This window comes from Aethalodelphis obliquidens, unplaced genomic scaffold, assembly GCF_003676395.1.
Source record: "Aethalodelphis obliquidens isolate GAN/ISIS:26980383/991018 unplaced genomic scaffold, ASM367639v1 scaffold79, whole genome shotgun sequence".
Lineage (NCBI taxonomy): Eukaryota > Metazoa > Chordata > Mammalia > Artiodactyla > Delphinidae > Aethalodelphis > Aethalodelphis obliquidens.
The window spans coordinates 3822722-3840989 of record NW_020838023.1 but is presented as its reverse complement, the minus strand read 5'-3'; positions in this window follow the sequence as shown (position 1 = coordinate 3840989).

Below are 18268 nucleotides of genomic sequence, written 5' to 3'. Positions count from 1 at the left end.
GGAGATTACTCCTTTGTCAGTTGCTTCGTTTGCAAATATTTTCTCCCATTCTGAGGGTTGTCTTTTCGTCTTGTTTATGGTTTCCTTTGCTGTGAAAAAGCTTTGAAGTTTCCTTAGGTCCCATTTGTTTATTTTTGTTTTTCTTTCCATTTCTCTAGGAGGTGGGTCAAAAAGGATCTTGCTGTGATTTATGTTATATTGTGTTCTGCCTATGTTTTCCTCTAAGAGTTTGATAGTGTCTGGCCTTACATTCAGGTCTTTAATCCATTTTGAGTTTACTTTTGTGTATGCTGTTAGGGAGTGTTCTAATTTCATTCTTTTACATGTAGCTGTCCAGTTTTCCCAGCACCACTTATTGAAGAGGCTGTCGTTTTTCCATTGTATATTCTTGTCTCCTTTATCAAAGATAAGGTGACCATATGTGCATGGATTTATCTCTGGGCTTTCTATCCTGTTCCATTGATCTATATTTCTGTTTTTGTGCCACTACCATACTGTCTTGATTACTGTAGCTTTGTAGTATAGTCTGAAGTCAGGGAGCCTGATTCCTCCAGTTCTGTTTCTCTTTCTCAAGATTGCTTTGGCTATTCGGGGTCTTTTGTGTTTCCATACAAATTGTGAAATTTTTTGTTCTAGTTCTGTGAAACATGCCAGTGATAGTTTGATAGGGCTTGCATTGAATCTGTAGATTGTTTTGGGTAGTATAGTCATTTTCACAATATTGATTCTTCTAATCCAAGAACATGGTATATCTCTCCATCTGTTTGTATCATCTTTAATTTCTTTCATCAGTTTCTTATAGTTTTCTGCATACAGGTCTTTTGTCTCCCTAGGTAGGATTATTCCTAGGTATTTTATTCTTTTTGTTGCAGTGGTAAATGGGAGTGTTTCCTTAATTTCTCTTTCAGATTTTTCATCATTAGTGTATAGGAATGCAAGAGATTTCTGTGCATTAATTTTGTATCCTGCTACTTTACCAGATACATTGATTAGCTCTAGTAGTTTTCTGGTAGCACCTTTAGGATTCTCTATGTATAGTATCATGTCATCTGCAGTGACAGTTTTACTTCTTCTTTTCCGATTTGGATTCCTTTATTTCTTTTTCTTCTCTGATTGCTGTGGCTAAAACTTCCAAAAGTATGTTGAATAATAGTGGTGAGAGTAGGCAACCTTGTCTTGTTCCTGATCTTAGTGGAAATGGTTTCAGTTTTTCACTGTTGAGAACAATGTTGGCTGTGGGTTTGTCATATATGGCCTTTATTATGTTGAGGTAAGTTCCCTCTATGCCTACTTTCTGGAGGGTTTTTTTTATCATAAATCGGTGTCGAGTTTTTTCGAAAGCTTTTTCTGCAGCTATTGAAATGATCATATGCTTTTTATCCTTCAGTTTGTGAATATGGTGTATCACATTGATTGATTTGTGTATATTGAAGAATCCTTGCATTCCTGGGATAAACACCACTTGATCATGGTGTGTGATCCTTGTAATGTGCTGTTGGAGTCAGTTTGCTAGTATTTTGTTGAGGATTTTTGCATCTATGTTCATCAGTGATATTGGCCTGTAGTTTTCTTTCTTTGGGACATCCTTGTCTGGTTTTGGTATCAGGGTGATGGTGGCTTCGTAGAGTGAGTTTGGGAATGTTCCTCCTTCTGCTATCTTTTGGAAGAGTTTGAGAAGGATAGGTTTTAGCTCTTCTCTAAGTGTTTGATAGAATTCACCTGTGAAGCCATCTGGTCCTGGCATTGTGTCTGCTGGAAGATTTCTAATCACAGTCTCAATTTCAGTGCTTGTGATTGGTCTGTTTATATTTTCTATTTCTTCCTGGTTCAGTCTTGGAAAGTTGTGCTTTCCTAAGGATATGTCCATTTCTTCCAGGTTGTCCATTTTATTGGCATATAGTTGCTTGTAGTAATCTCTCATGATCCTTTGTATTTCTGCAGTGTCAGTCGTTACTTCTTTTTCATTTCTAATTCTGTTGATTTGAGTCTTCTCCCTTTTTTTCTTGATGAGTCTGGCTAATGGTTTATCAATTTTTTTATCTTCTCAAAGAACCAGCTTTTAGTTTTATTGATCTTTGCTATTGTTTCCTTCATTTCTTTTTCATTTTTTTTCTGATCTGATCTTTATGATTTCTTGCCTTCTGTTCACTTCGGGGTTTTTTTTGTTCTTCCTTCTCTAATTGCTTTAGGTGTAAGGTTAGGTTGTTTATTTGAGATGTTTCTTTTTTCTTGAGGTAGGATTGTATTGCTATAAACTTCCCTCTTAGAACCACTTTTGCTGCATCCCACAGGTTTTGGGTCGTCGTGTTTTCTTTGTCATTTGTTTCTAGGTATTTGTTGATTTCCTGTTTCATTTCTTCAGTGATCTCTTCATTATTAAGTAGTGTATTGTTTAGCCCCTATGTGTTTGTATTTTTTATAGATTTTTTCCTTTAATTCATATCTAATCTCATAGCGTGGTGTTCAGAAAAAATACTTGATACGATTTCAATTTTCTTAAATTATCCCGGCTTGATTTGTGACCCAAGATATGATCTATCCTGGAGAATGTTCCATGAGCACTTGAGAAGAAAGTGTATTCTGTTGTTTTTGGGTGGAATGTTCTATAAATATCAATTAAGTCCATCTTGTTTAATGTATCATTTAAAGCTTGTGTTTCCTTATTTATTTTCATTTTGGATGATCTGTCCAGTGGTGAAAGTGGGGTGTTAAAGTCCCCTACTATGATTGTGTTACTGTCGATTTCCCTTTTTATGACTGTTAGCATTTGCCTTATGTACTGAGGTGCTCCTATGTTGGGTACATAAATACATACAATTGTTATATTTTCTTCTTGGATTGATCCCTTGATCATTATGTAGTGTCCTTTTTTGTCTCTTGTAATAGTCTTTATTTTAAAGTCTGTTTTGTCTTATAGGAGAATTGCTGCTCCAGCTTTCTTTGATTTCCATTTGCATGGAATATCTTTTTCCATCCCCTCACTTTCAGTCTGTATGTGTCCCTAGGCCTGAAGTCGGTGTCTTGTAGACCGTATATATATGGGTCTTGGTTTTGTATCCATTCAGCCAGTCTATGTCTTTTGGTTGGAGCATTTAATCCTTTTACATTTAAGGTAATTATCGATATGTATGTTCCTATTACCATTTGCTTAGTTGTTTTGGGTTTGTTACTGTAGGTCTTTTCCTTCTTTTGTGTTTCCTGCCTAGAGAAGTTCCTTTAGCATTTGTTGTAAAGTTGGTTTGGTGGTGCTGAATTCTCTTAGCTTTTGCTTGTCTGTAAAGGTTTTAATTTCTCTGTCGAATCTGAATGAGATCCTTGCTGTCTGTTTTTCCCTTTCATCACATTAAATATGTCCTGCCACTCACTTCTGGCTTGCAGAGTTTCTGCTGAAAGATCAGCTGTTAACCTTATGGGGATTCCCTTGTATGTTATTTGTTGTTTTTCCCTTGCTGCTTTTAATATTTTTTGTTTGTATTTAATTTTTGGTAGTTTGATTCATATGTGTCTTGGTGTGTTTCTCCTTGGATTTATCCTGTATGGGACTCTCTGTGCTTCCTGGGCTTGATTAACTATTTTCTTTCCCATATTATGGAAGTTTTCAACTCTAATCTCTTCAAATATTTTCTCAGTCCCTTTCTTTTTCTCTTCTTCTTCTGGGACCCCTACAATTCGAATGTTGGTGCGTTTAATGTTGTCCCAGAGGTCTCTGAGACTGTCCTCAGTTCTTTTCATTCTTTTTTCTTTATTCTGCTCTGCAGTAGTTATTTCCATTATTTTATCTTCCCAGTCATTTATCCGTTCTTCTGCTTCAGTTATTCTGCTATTGATTCCTTCTAGAGAATTTTTAATTTCATTTATTGTGTTGTTCATCATTGTTTCTTTGCTCTTTAGTTCTTCTAGGTCCTTATTGAATATTTCTTGTATTTTCTTCATTCTGTTTCCAATATTTTGGATCATCTTCACTATCATTACTCTGAATTCTTTTTCAGGTACACTGGCTATTTCCTCTTCATTTGTTAGGTCTGGTGGGTTTTTATCTTGCTCCTTCGTCTGCTGTGTGTTTCTCTGTCTTCTCATTTTGCTTATCTTACTGTGTTTGGGGTCTCCTTTTTGCAGGCTGCTGGTTCGTAGTTCCCGTTGTTTTTGGTGTCTGCTCCCAGTGGCTAAGGTTGGTTCAGTGGGTTGTGTAGGCTTCCTGGTCGAGGGGACTCGTGCCTGTGTTCTGGTGGATGAGGCTGGATCTTGTCGTTCTGGTGGGTGGCACCACACCCAGTGGTGTGTCTTGGGGTGTCTGTGACCTTATTATGATTTTAGGCAGCCTCTCTACTAATTGGTGGGGTTGTGTTCCTGTCTTGCTAGTTGTTTTGCATAGGGTGTCCTGCACTTATCTTGCTGGTTGTTGAGTGGAGCTGAAGATCTCTGGGAGAGCTTTCACCATTTGATATTCTGTGGAGCCGGGAGGTCTCTGGTGGACCAATGTCCTGAACTCGGCTCTCCCACCTCAGAGGCACAGGCCTGACACCTGGCCAGAAACCAAGACCCTGTCAGCCCCACGGCTGCTAGTGTTGGAGGGTCTGCTGCAGAGGTAGGGGGTGACAGTGTCTCACCGTGAGGACAAGGACACTGGCAGCAGAAATTCTGGGAAGTATCCTTGGCGTGAGCCCTCCCAGAGTCCACCATTAGCCCCACCAAAGAGCCCAGGTAGGCTCCAGTGTTGGGTCGCCTCAGGCCAAACAACCAACCTATTCTTTCTAATTATTTTAACAACCCCTCAGTGAAGGTATCACCAATATATAGATGATAAAAGCTGAGTCTACAATTGATTAAGAAACTTGCTTAAGGTTGAGACCGCTAGAAAGTACTAGAGTCAGGTTTATCTGCTTCTCTTCTGCCCTCAATTTGTTCTATAATATGTGTTTTCCAATGATGATTCACAAATAGTAGTGGCAACTTGAAGAGTTTCAAAGTACAGAAGATGAGATGAAAAGAACCTGAATTCTCTCTGATTCTTAGAAGCTGCTAATTACATTTCACCTTGAGCCTCCTTACTTAAAGCCTTCCAGTGATCTGAAATATTATGTTCTTGTTGTTTAAGATTTAGGATTTTGAATTAGAGTATCTGATACTTGTAACCAAAGGCATCTGAAGCAATACTTTTTATAAGAGATTCTAAATCTAGAGGATATTGTGATTAATGTTCTAGACAGAAATAATTCATTGGCCTTTTCCTTTGCCTGAGTCACAGATCCCTTGTGCCCACCCAATTCCTTTTGAGTTAGTGGTCACCAGGCCAATTTCTCTCCAAGAATTTATTTTCTCAGATACTTTGACACTGGGAGGCAACTGACTGCCCTTTATACCCATACTGTATAATCACTCCTTTTCAGGAAAATCCAAGATACTAAAATAAACCATCATTCACAAATCCAGTGTCTTGAAATAACTTTTTTTTCCTTCGTATAAAACACAGAGACATGAGTTGTGTATCTATGGGGGTTGACTGGGATAGAAAAGATTTCAGAGAAACTCCTTATACCAATGAGGAATCCATCAAAGGAAACAGGAAATTACTACATTGTACTTCTAGGCAATCACTAAAATTTTTAAATGACGCTAGCTTAGTTGTTTCCTTTTCAATCTCCAAAAATAATGGGGTGGAAGTGAACAAAAGAAATGAGTTAGATTCAAGTCCAAACAGTTGCAAATCAGTAACACATTAATGGCATGTCCATTGCTGAAGGCAACATACAGCCCTAGATGATGTGGGGAAGATAGACATCCTGATGCTTAATCACATTCTAAATTCAGTCTCCCCAAAGATAAATTGTTAATGACATCCATTCACTCCATCTCCACCTGAGACATGGTAATCTTCAATGCCAGGGGTCCATTTAAAAGACAAAAGAGGTTTGCTCTCTGTTTTTAATTTAGTTTTCTTTTTTTTTTTTTTTGCTAAATGCCTTTGGGCCTGTTTGACTACACCTGTAAACTCATTTATAACATTTAAACATGTAAAAACAATCCAGTTCCAGAAATGGGCGGTGGCAGAGGGAGAAAGAAAAATGCATTTCTGTTGATCACATCAGAATTTCTTTTTAAAAGATTCTTTTAGATAAACTTCACAGTAATGAAATTTTAAACTGGCAAAGCTGCAGAGTTGAGTTTTTCAAATGAGAATCTTAGTCACTGGTAGGATGTATTCCGTGACTGAGTCATGCATGAAGAAGTTAGGACACAGAGATTTGCATGTGAGATTTGCAGTGTTCACATGCCTCCTTAGCTTGTTTGTATATATATGTATAAATTCAAAGTTTATAAACAGGACTATTGTCAACTGTTCTTGACGGCTCATATATTCTTATGGATCATTACTGACTTTTCCATGTAAGCACATCATATATAAGAACTTGCTGATATAAAGGAACATCGGGAGGTTGAAAAAGGGAAGATTTCCTAAAAATGTCTCCAGGACTTACTTTTTAACAGAAATCTGGCATTGCAAATGATTTTGAGATGCTAATTGGAAATGAATATTGTAAATCCAGTCTGACTCTACACAAAATTTAAGTAGCCTGCAAGCTGGCATATGGAACCTTTCCTGCTCCCCAGTTACTGCCTATTTTCTTCTCCTGGATGCCCTTCCTCCTCTCTCCTCCCAGGTTGTCACGTTGTTCTTTGCTTGTTTTCTTCCCCAGCACTCATGAGGATCCTCTGGTTGGGATCTGAAGACGCTATTCCTACCAGGGTTGTTTACATCATACTCAAGGGCCCTGAAAGATTAAAACAAATCCATAACTCAAAGTAAGATTGCCCAATAAGAATGTGGTTTTAGGCATTATCATGAGTAATTGAAGAGATATATTTAACAATAATTTTGAAAAATTTGTGCTTCCTTAACCACATTTACTCTTTATTGCATAAACACAGAACCATGAAATAACAGGATTTTGTTGAACCAAAAATGCAACATCAGTAGCCACCTGTTATTTTTAAATGTGCAAGGCCCATAAAGGCAGGTATTTTTGTCTGTTTTCTGTTCTGATGTATCCCAAGTGCCTAGAAGAGTTTTTGGAACATAGGCAGACCTTTTGTAAATGTTTGATAAATGACTGAATAAATAGATGAATTTTATTTTTATTTTTTGTCCATGAAGACTTATAGCAAGGAAAGGAGCCCTTTAAACTTTACAATTCTCTTTTTTCAGAATTTATGAAGCGATGGGGATTACAGTGATGTCTCGTGGAATAACAATGTGGAGACAGGCACTGATGTCAGGACTTCATCCTGGGATGGGTCCATGTGTAGGACTGAAAGTGCCTTTTCTCCTACCCCATCTCTGCTTTCTGTCTTCAGTCCTACACCCTACACCCAAGATCCACTCCTCTTCCCACATAACCCCTGATAATGCTAATGGAATCAGCTTTTTAGTAGTGACTGGTTAATATATTCCAGAGAATTAAGATAGATTGAACTATATTCTAACTTCATAATCCTTTATTTAATCTAAACATTTAGGCAAGCTATTGACAAGATGCAAATTCTGGGCCTGCTACAAACGTCATAGGTAGAGGTTGGACAGTTTTTACATGCGATACAACATGCTGCCTTTAACAGCAAATAATGGACACAAATTAAAACAATGAATTCCACAGTACATTCATCACTGAAGCAACCACAGGCACGTATACACTGTAATGAGTATTCATGTTTAGGGAAATGGATACAAATAATTATTTTCTCAGAAGGAAAGGGAGAAAGGAAAGAGAAGAAGAATGTTGGGACAAGATATACTTGATGTAATTGTGTTTTCAAGATCAGTCTTACTCTTCAGAAGAATTCTATTTATAATAGGAACTTTCTGTTTTTCCTGAATTTTATCAGAAGCATTCATTCACCCATTATTTCAGGGCCAAAGTGCCTTCATCTTTCAGACTCCCGGCATCCTCATTTCCGTACAGCTCTCGACCTAGAGTATAAGTGTGCATTTCCCCTGAGTATCAGATGAGCTACTCATTTAGTTGCTCTAGTGCCATATCTTGGACCTTAGTCCAAAAAACCCGCTAAATATATGGTCAAGAATACTGTGGCTCCCTAACAAATGACAAAATGAATTCAGCCATACTGGTCTTGGCAGTCGGTCAAAATCAGTGACCCATAGATACAAATCAGTCGCTGTAAGACAGAGGAAGACAGGGCTTCCCTGGTGGCGCAGTGGTTGAGAGTCCGCCTGCCGATGCAGGGGACGCGGGTTCGTGCCCCGGTCCGGGAAGATCCCACATGCCGCAGAGCAGCTGGGCCCGTGAGCCATGGCCGTTGAGCCTGCGCGTCCGGAGCCTGTGCTCCGCAACGGGAGAGGCCACAACAGTGAGAGGCCAGCGTACCGCAAAAAAAAAAAAAAAAAGAAGAGGAAGACAGTTGTTAAGAAGAACAGGAAGACTCTTCAAGGACACTGCTGGGGCCAAGAAGGAGGATTTGGCAGTCAATGACAAATCAAACTCAATATTTAGAAATAACCACAGCTCCCAAGCACACTACTTTTATCACTCTCATGAACCCTTCCCCGTGGTATTAGACTAATAAATGTGCAAGAGATAGAGAGCAACCTGAAGGGATTGTTTCTATCCAGAGGATAAATGTGCTTTATGATGGGAGCCCAATGGAACACCTGCATCAGCTCTAATCCCTTTGCAGGTATGGGTCACAGCATGGATGGACAAGTCACTATCTGTATCAAAGCTGTTAGGAAACGGGAGAGAAAAATTGGGAAGGAAAAGCAGGAGCTGTTGGCAGAAAGAGCAATAACTCTATTAGTTGAAAAAAGTCAATAATGGGAATCTACTTAATCAACAAATATTTACTCGTTCAACAAATGTTTGAGCTCCCCATGTATCCCAGGCACTGGGCTGTTGCTGAAGAAAATAGTGAACTTGAAAGTTCCTGTCTTGAGAGAAGATACAGTACAGGGCAGACTCATGGTGAAAAGGCATCTGGAATTTTTGTTTGTGGGGATTTGAGGGTATACATATTTACATTTTTTTTTAATGTAGAAACTCAGGTTACTTTAAACAACGGAAACGAGGGATGTTTTAAGGATAATTTTCCACCGATTGCAGATTGCCACCAGTAACAGCTATGCGGTTTGGGTGAACCATGGGATAGCTTCCATTTAAATATTTGGTCTTTTTTAAAAGCTGTTATATTTTACAAGATACATTTCATAAACTTAAAATGCCCCTCTACTCATTTGGGACACCCTATCCTAGACTCTTGGGAATATATTATTCTGGCAAGTAATTTCTGGCAAGTATTACTTTCTTAATACCTCCTGTGTATGCTAATTGATTATTGTATGTCTCTAAAAATACACCCCTCCTCTTGCTTTTGGACAGCAGTTTACATTACTACACAGGATGCTTCACAATACAGCCTAAAGGATTTGAATTTGTATCCCTACACACAAGTCTGGTGAGAAGGACCATGAGAAGTTTTTAATATGTGCACAAACTTGAATATTCTCAGAAATGATCCCTTCAGAAAACTCTGTACCCCACTTAAGTTTCTCCTTTCACCCCTAAGGGCAACGGTAAACAAATGTCTTCTGTTCATTTTAGAATAGCCCTATCGTTCCCCCACCCAGTCGTCAATAGTTCGTAAACATTGAGGTCCATTCTCAAAATTTATAATCAAGACAGTTTAAAAACATCAGAACAGAATTTGCATGATTTTCCTTTTACCTGATAGAAATGTAAAATGTCAGGCCATCTGTTTCAAAAATGGGTACCTGGCAACTCTGGTGTTCTATCTGGGAATAACAAATATGTTTCCTCCTCCATGACACCTCACTCCACCAGTACAAACTGCCTGGAATTCTGTGCTGAGAAGGCTGCTAAGTGCAGGTAGAAGAGCTCTATTCCTGATAAGGGAAGTCTGCTGTGTGTCCAGCTGTATGAAGTAGCTGCAGTTCTGCCAATATTTACTGGTCCAGAGCCCAGCTCTGCCATTTACTGGCTGTGTGAACTTTGGTGATAACCTCTCAAAATGTACTTTCTCATCTCTCAAATGAGGCGAACTAAATAAATGATTTCCAAATCCTGGCCCGTGGCTAGAGGAAGCACCAGGTTCACATAGGGACCAGGTTTGAAATAAAGATTCCCTTGGCTTGCCCAGGATTTCTTAATCAGAGTTTTTTCAGAGTTTGAGAACATTCACCCTAACAAAGACATTGAATGGTATTGATGCTCTACCAAGTTTGACAACCTCTGAGTCAGATGAGCTGTCAAGTTTTTTTCAGCTCTAAAATTATTTTCCAGTTAGAGTCTAGGAAGAATAGAAGAAGTGTGCAGTAATTCCCCTACATAGGTATCTTCAAGTTGAGAACTTTCGAAGATGCGAACGTACGTTTGCATGTCCAATCACATAAGTTAGTTTACATGTGTGGCATACATTGTCAGGTGCATGCATCCTCTAAAAGTGGTTGCGCTTTTGTGTGCTTTACCGTACAGTACTGTATAGAGTACCGTAGCACAGTATCTTATTTCAAGCCCAGGATATCTGGAAGCAAATGTAAAAGCAGCAGTGATGTAGCTGGTACTACTGTACTTTTCAAGGTACTATACTGTAAGATTAAAAATATTTTCTTTACTTTTTGTGTTTGTTCATTTTTTATGTATTATTTGTGTGAAAAGTATTATAAACCTATTACAGTACAGTACTCCATAGCCAACTGTGTTAGTTGGGTACCTAGGCTAACTTTGTTGGACTTACAGACAAATCAGACTTAACGAAGGCGCTCACACAACGGAACTTGTTAATATGTAGGGAGCTTACTGTACAAGAGTTTAGTAGGTGATCATATGAAATACCTCTAGTGGGGAAATTGCCGTGGCATTCTGAAGAACACAGCAAGAGTTGCAAATAGGAGCAAAGACTAAGGTGACTCCCTCTGTCTGATCCTTTTTAATGGTGGGAGTGGTGCCTGGCACAACTTCCCAAGCCTTCCTGCCTCTCCCATGTGTCTCTTCTGTGCACCTCTTCTGTGTGCCTGCCTGCCCCTGCTACCTCTTTTGTGTGATCCACAGAGTCAGAATGTTGCTCAGATTTGTTGATGACCATTAAACAAACACATCACATCTTTTATGTATAAAGCCAAAAGGGGCAAAGAACTGAAAACTATTATCCTTGGAAGCTTTTCTACACAGAAAGAAATAACACAAAAAGGGAACATCAGGTAAGATGCCGAGGTAGAAGATTCACCTTGATTACCTCACTTGAACATTTCACAATGAGGCAAAAATAAATTATCTTTTAGGGTAAGATTTAGTGGATGAGACTAATGAGGGTGTGAAAAATGCTGAAGGGAGCAGTTCTATCCCATTTAATAATGGCAGCGGGGATTCTGACAGAATTCCATTAGCAATTCCTTTTTAAGATAACTTAATTTCCTGATTAAACATGCATTTCTAAATCATATTGACATCTTAAGAGACAAACAAGTAGTGGTGCCAATTCTCTTGGGCACAGGGAAAAAACTTCTTTTTTCTTCCCTACCAACACCACATAGCCTATTTTACCTCTTCTTATCTCAGTGCACAGAAAGGACCATATAGTTCAAAACCTGCCTGAATCTCGACACTGCAGCTTGACCAGCTTGTAAAACTTGGGTGGAAACTAATTTTAGATAGTGAAAGAATTTTCTCTGTTGACGCGGGCAGCTCACAGCTGTGTGAGTCTAAGTGTATATGTGTGTGCTTGGGGGCTGAGGACGTTCAGGATATGGGAGAAACATGTTTTCTTGGACTAAACCAGGACTTGCCAAACTCTGCCCCCCAATCTGGCCCACTACCTGTTTTTGTAAATAAAGGTTTATTGGAACACAGCCATGCTCCTTCATTTCCATGGTGTCTATGACTGCTTTCATGCTACAATGGCAAAGCTGAGTAGTGTTGCAACAGAGATTGTGTAGACCACAAAGCCAAGATATTTACTCTCAAGTCCTTTGCAGGAAATGTTTGCCCACCACTGGACTGCCAATTCCATAATCTGGTCAGTATTCTATGCAAAAAAGGAAAATTCAGTGAATGCAGCATCCTGCAGGCTGATGAATGTTCTACAAATTAGAGGGGTGAGAAAAAGACTTCCCCAGAGGATGTTTGAGAGTGTCTTGTGCACAGGTGGATTCCTCAAAACCCCTGGCTCCATTAAGAGCAATGAAGATCTCAAAAGCTCCTTCTCTGCTCATAAAAGCAGGGGGAAACCAGCTCCTCTACTTTAAACAAAAAGCTTTTGTTTATTTATAACTTCAGCAGGAGTTCTGTTCTCTTCCTCCCTACTAAGTTTGCTTCACAGGAAGGGACTATGTAATAAAATTTTGAGATTAGCAGCCATCAGCAAGTCAGAACTTTGTTTTCTGTTTTTTTTTTTTAAATTTCCCCAGTCATCTCCTTTAAGACATGATGCCATAAAAAGCATCTGAGATATTCTTAATGAGAAAATTAAGAAAATTCACTTCAGAAGAGGGTTTGATATCTAAAGCTTATTTATTTTCTTTAAAAAGTTGACTTTAGCCCCCAAATTTACCTGTTTGCCTCAGTATTACATTTTCTATTTTAAAAAAATGAAATTTGAAATCTACTTCTATGTACTATAAAATCTACTTATGAAGAATGAGGTTGCTGTTCTAATTCAAAAACAAAAACAACGAAAAATAAAGGCAAATACTTCACTAAAGGGTGGAATTGTGCTTTAAAGTTAAGCCATGTGGCTTCTTATGGAAATATAATGAGTTAAAGATGAAATTCCGTTTCTCGTTTGCATACATCTTGCAAAGAATCTGCCCAGTAAAATGGTAATTGGAGTCTTTTTTTATAATAAATATTATAATTTTTAATCCTAATATTGTAAGCTATGAAATATCTTCCATTTCCCTAACATATGTTTTTTGTACTGTGTCTCAGTCCAAGAGACAGAAAATAAAATAAACACCTTAATGAACACAATACTCATTCTCCTGAGACTCTGTACCTATCTTACGGACATAACATGGACCAGGATACTGAAGATTCTCCCCAGAGAGCAAAAACCTGCCTCACTTCTCAACCCAATGTGGTCTGCAGAAGTATTCAGTCTGGTTTGTTGCTGAATTGTTGCAGGCCCCCAGTAAATTGTGATTTTCAATTGTAAGTGTATTTGTGAAGTGTAAGTGGGTCGATTTTCTCCTTTAGAGCTGATAGTAAAGCACTCCAAGATGGCAGTGAAGTTAGGGTGGGGTTGTTTCAGTCTCTGGGAGGCTGATCATGAAAATATGGCTCTCTGTTGGTCTTTTTTGTTAATTGCGAAAACATGAGGAGGAACTCCTGTTCAGGAATCGTATTAGAAACAAAATACTTTGAATATTTCTCCTTAGTGATTACAGACATTTCATGAGGAGAAGTGAGACTTTAGGGGAAAAGATTTTCAGACACTGGGTGGTTAAGTGGTTACTTGTCCACAGCTTGCCTGGTCAGTGTGTGGACTTAAATGACCATTTATTTCTTCTGTCAATGCAAACATCCTGACTTTCATACATTCCAGTGAGTGGGAAATTCTACAGAGATCTGGATAAACTCATCACAGCTGCTCTACCGTCTGACAACCTGATGGTCATGGGGGACCTCAACGCATGTGTTGGCAGGAGTGCCAAAATGTGGAAGAAAATTATTGAACCACAGATTAGTCTCTTCCTGAGTGGTGAGCAGGCCAAGCAAAAACTTGAGTCGAGTCACAAACAGCAGCTTCAATCATTAAAGCTAGGAGAAAAATATCATGGATATGCCACAAGTCAAAAATAATGGCATCTCACCCATTCTGCCGTTGTTTCACAGCAGAATGCCAAGGAGTTAACAATCTGAATGATTCAAAGACCATTACCCGATATGTTTCAAATCATAAGGGTGGGTGCTGCGTAGTGCCTATGAGATGAATATTTGGATAAACTCAACTCATAGAGAATTATGATACCCTGAAGGATTTTAAAGGATAGTAGAGCAATCATCATAGAATAGAAAATGCTCTTTGGGGGCTTCCCTGGTGGCGCAGTGGTTGAGAGTCTGCCAGCCGATGCAGGGGACACGGGTTCATGCCCCGGTCCGGGAAGATCCCACATGCCGCGGAGCAGCTGGACCCGTGAGCCATGGCCGCTGAGCCTGCGCGTCCGGAGCCTGTGCTCCGCAACGGGAGAGGCCACAACAGTGAGAGGCCCGCGTACCGCCAAAAAAAAAAAAAAAGAAAAAGAAAAAAAAGAAAATGCTCTTTGGTAAACTCGACATAAATCATTTTATGCCATTATTTGCCTATAAATATACCAAACTTCAAACTGTACTATAGTATTTTTTATTCTACGACACTGCTTTTAAAGGTTTCCCTGAAATATTGTAATTCTGGTCATTCCATGAAATTCCCACCTCCTTACCCATTACGATATACATCTACTGAAATCCTGACAACTTTTAATCAACTCATCCCTCTTTAACATTTGTCCATCCCACACTTGCTTGAAATTATCTTTTTTTCCTCAGAAGACTGTAGCATATTTTTGGTAAATGCTGGGAACTTAAAAATACTTATTTTTATTATAAATAATTATGTATATGTATTAATTGACCTGCAAGATTTTTGCCTTCTTTAGTGCAGAGAACTTAATATATTCATTTTTGTTTCCAACAGCAAAGGCATTTTATATAGTAAGTTCTCAATTAATATTTATTTAATATTGGATCTGAAACTGATTGGATCTGAAACTGATTGGAACATAATGTTGTGCTTTCCAGATTCCCCAAGAACTGTATTTTCTGACCCCAACTTGATTACGTATTTTTTCGATATTTAGAGGACCAGTAGACCAGTATCTGTATGGCAGAATTCAAGGATCTTGGCTCTGATTTGTCGGGAAAACGTTGGCTATACAGAGTTCCCATGGTAAAAGCTGGTGGTAGCTCCATTTCATGCCTCTTTGCAAACAGTGGCTTTCTGAAATAGCATGAAGAAATTGTTCTCTTGTCATTTCTATAAAGAAACAGTTGTTTTTATGATGTGAAATGAATATTTAATGAGACCTTTTTCCTGATTTGCTAGTTCTTGTTGTCCACTTTTCCCAATGAAACTTTTCTTTTCTTAGAGAAAGTCCATATCTACCAATTAAAATTCAAGTGTTCAGTACTCTAAAATGGTAACAAAGTCAAGTATGGTAGGAAATTGCTTCATAAAAAGGGAAAAATCAAAGTCTAAGATAAGTTTCTGACAGTCGTAGTAAATGTAAGAAAAATGACATTGTATGAAATGAGTTCTATGACATCATGACATGCATTCTAGCCTGAGCTTAGAGTGAGAAAGTTTAATAAACCCTTCTCCAAGTTTCTTCCTCGCTGACAAGACATTCCTCTCATGGAAGGTTCTGGATGAGTTCACTTATAAAGGCCATATAAAGCATGTTGATCTAACTAGAGATACATTTATGTAAAGATAAGGCCAATTCACAAAATAGCATTTAAACTAAGCTCTTTGGGGCAGGTCAAAGCCAGGTACTTTAAAAAAAAAAAGGAACTTAATTTTCATATCATTAAAACATACTCCCTCCATGACCTTGTTTTGGGCAATAAGAAGACTTATGTGTTTTTTAATGTTTCATATGAGATTTAAGGAAACATAGCTTCCTCTCTCCCAAACATAGACATGGCTTGGACAACTGCTAAAATAAACAGTACACAATACGTGGCAAGGTTGTGGCATGCTCTTTTTTCTAGGTGCCAAGATTTCAAAGGATAACTTGACTTTCACCCCTACCGACTCTGGGATCTTGATTTTATTAAGCTCTGAATGTGGTATTTTGCTTTGTGAGGTCGACACAATTAATGATCAGGCAAGGGGGAACAAAAGGCATGACCCCCTTTGGAAAAATCCAAAGTTACAAAACAAATGTGTCACTGCATCATTAAGGTTTTTCCTTCTCAAGTGAAAGATGCAAAGAATTGAGGAGTAAGGCTTCTTCTCCAAAGGGAAGGGAGCAGGCATCCCTGGTAAGGCTCCATCCTCAAAAGCAGCATCCCCACACCACATCTTGCTCCCATTACTGCTCTTTTCAACTTACGCTGACAGCTAAAGTTCAGAGGTGGCTTTGTTTCCCTTGTAGTTGATGTTCGTTCAACATTAGACTCTAAAGGTGGAGCAGGCACAAAAATTAATGCACAGGAATAGGACAAGAACTTTGGCAGCCAAAAACAACATACGTTTTACACTTGGGGCAAGTATATAAATTAAAAATGGAAAAAGTGGGCAAAAGTGAGATAATTGGCTAATATAAATACCTGTCAAACCTGACTTTACAGAGATTCTGAGCTGAGAAGCAAATAAAATTGCTCACCACCACCCCCAACTCACACTCTTTTTCTTCAGGCAAACCTGAGGGTCCTTTTATGAGTTTTGGCTGAAGGAATCTGGCATATAAATGGGAAGAAGTTAAGGATCAAGATTTCCTGAACTATTTTATGCCAAAATTTTGTGTCTAAGAAGAACAGAGTAAATAGTATTGCTGCTTGTTTGAAAGTAACTGCAGGTAGTTGACGAGAGCCTAGAAATCATGAGAATGTTGCCTTTCAGTATTTTGAGGGTCCACAATTGAATCTGCTACTTGGATTTAATGGATCAGTTTGACTCTACCACAGTAAATGATGATAAAGTTATAATTAGTTGAGGAATTTAAGTTTACTTCATGATTGATACTTAAGGATGAAACTGAAATAATTAGATGTGGCAAGCAGAGGTTTCATAAGTCATAGTATACTTCTATATTCAGGCACTGAAATAGGTTGAAAGCTATATCAGATCAGCTTATCCTCATCAGCATGCTTTGAAAGCTTTTCTCTCTCTATTTTTTTTTTTTTTGATTTACAATGTTGTGTTAATTTCTGCTGTACAGCAAAGTGATTCAGTTATACATATATGTGTGTGTGTGTGTGTGTGTATATATATATATATATATATACACATTCTTTTAAAATATTCTTTTCCATTATGGTTTATCACAGGGCATTGAATATAGTTCCCTGTGCAATACAGTAAGGTGTTATCCATTCTATATATAATAGTTTGCTTCTGCTAACCCCAAACTCCCACTCCATTCCTCCCCCTTGGCAACCACAAGTCTGTTCTCCATGTCTGTGAGTCTGTTTCTGTTTCATAGGGAAGTTCATTTGTGTTATATTTTAGATTCCACGTGTAAGTGATATCATATTGTATTTGTCTTTCTCTTTCTGGCTTACTTCACTTAGTATGATAATCTCTAGTTCCATCCATGTTGCTGCAAATGGCATTATTTCATTCTTTTTATGGCTGAGTAGTATTCCATTGTATTTATGTACCACATCTTCTTTATCTGTTCATCTGTTGATGGGCATTTAGGTTGTTTCCATGTCTTGGCTATTGTGAATAGTGCTGCTATGAACATAGGGGTGCATGTATCTTTTTGAATTATAGTTTTGTCTGGATATATGCTCAAGAGTGGGATTGCTAGATCACATGGCAACTCAAGTTTTAGCTTTCTGAGGAACCTCATACTGTTTTCCCTAGTGGCTGCACCAACTTATATTCCCATCAACAGTGTAGGAGGGTTCCCTTTTCTCCACACTCTCTCCAGCATTTGTTATTTGTAGACTTTTTAATGATGGCCATTCTGACCAGTGTGAGGTGGTATCTCATTGTAGTTTTGATTTGCATTTCTCTAATAATTAGCGATGTTGAGCGTCTTTTCATGTGCCTGTTGGCCATCTGTGTCTTCTTTGGAGAAATGTCTTTTTAGGTCTTCTGCCCACTTTTCCACTGGGTGGTTGTTGTTGTTGAGTTGTATGAGCTGTTTGTATATTTTGGAGATTGAGCCCTTGTAGGTCGCATCCTTTGCAAATATTTTCTTCCATTCCATAGGTTGTCTTTTCATTCTGTTTATGGTGTCCTTTGCTGTGCAACTTTGAAAGCTTTTTGAACTTAATTCTTAGGTGTTGTTGGAAAGCCTGTTTGAACCATATTTCATTTTGATTGTATAATATACACAGGATTAAGAGATAAGCTCCTTTTCTAATTAGTCATAGAAAATATGTATTGGGTTTAGGAAAATTGTTTCCCCCTTAGATAGATAAGAAATGTTTGTTTTCTAAGGAAATTTTCTTTTTAGGTTATGTGAGTGGGACTTGTGGAGCTGTACTGTTATGGACTCCAAAATAGCAAAGAGATAACTAAAGTGCTC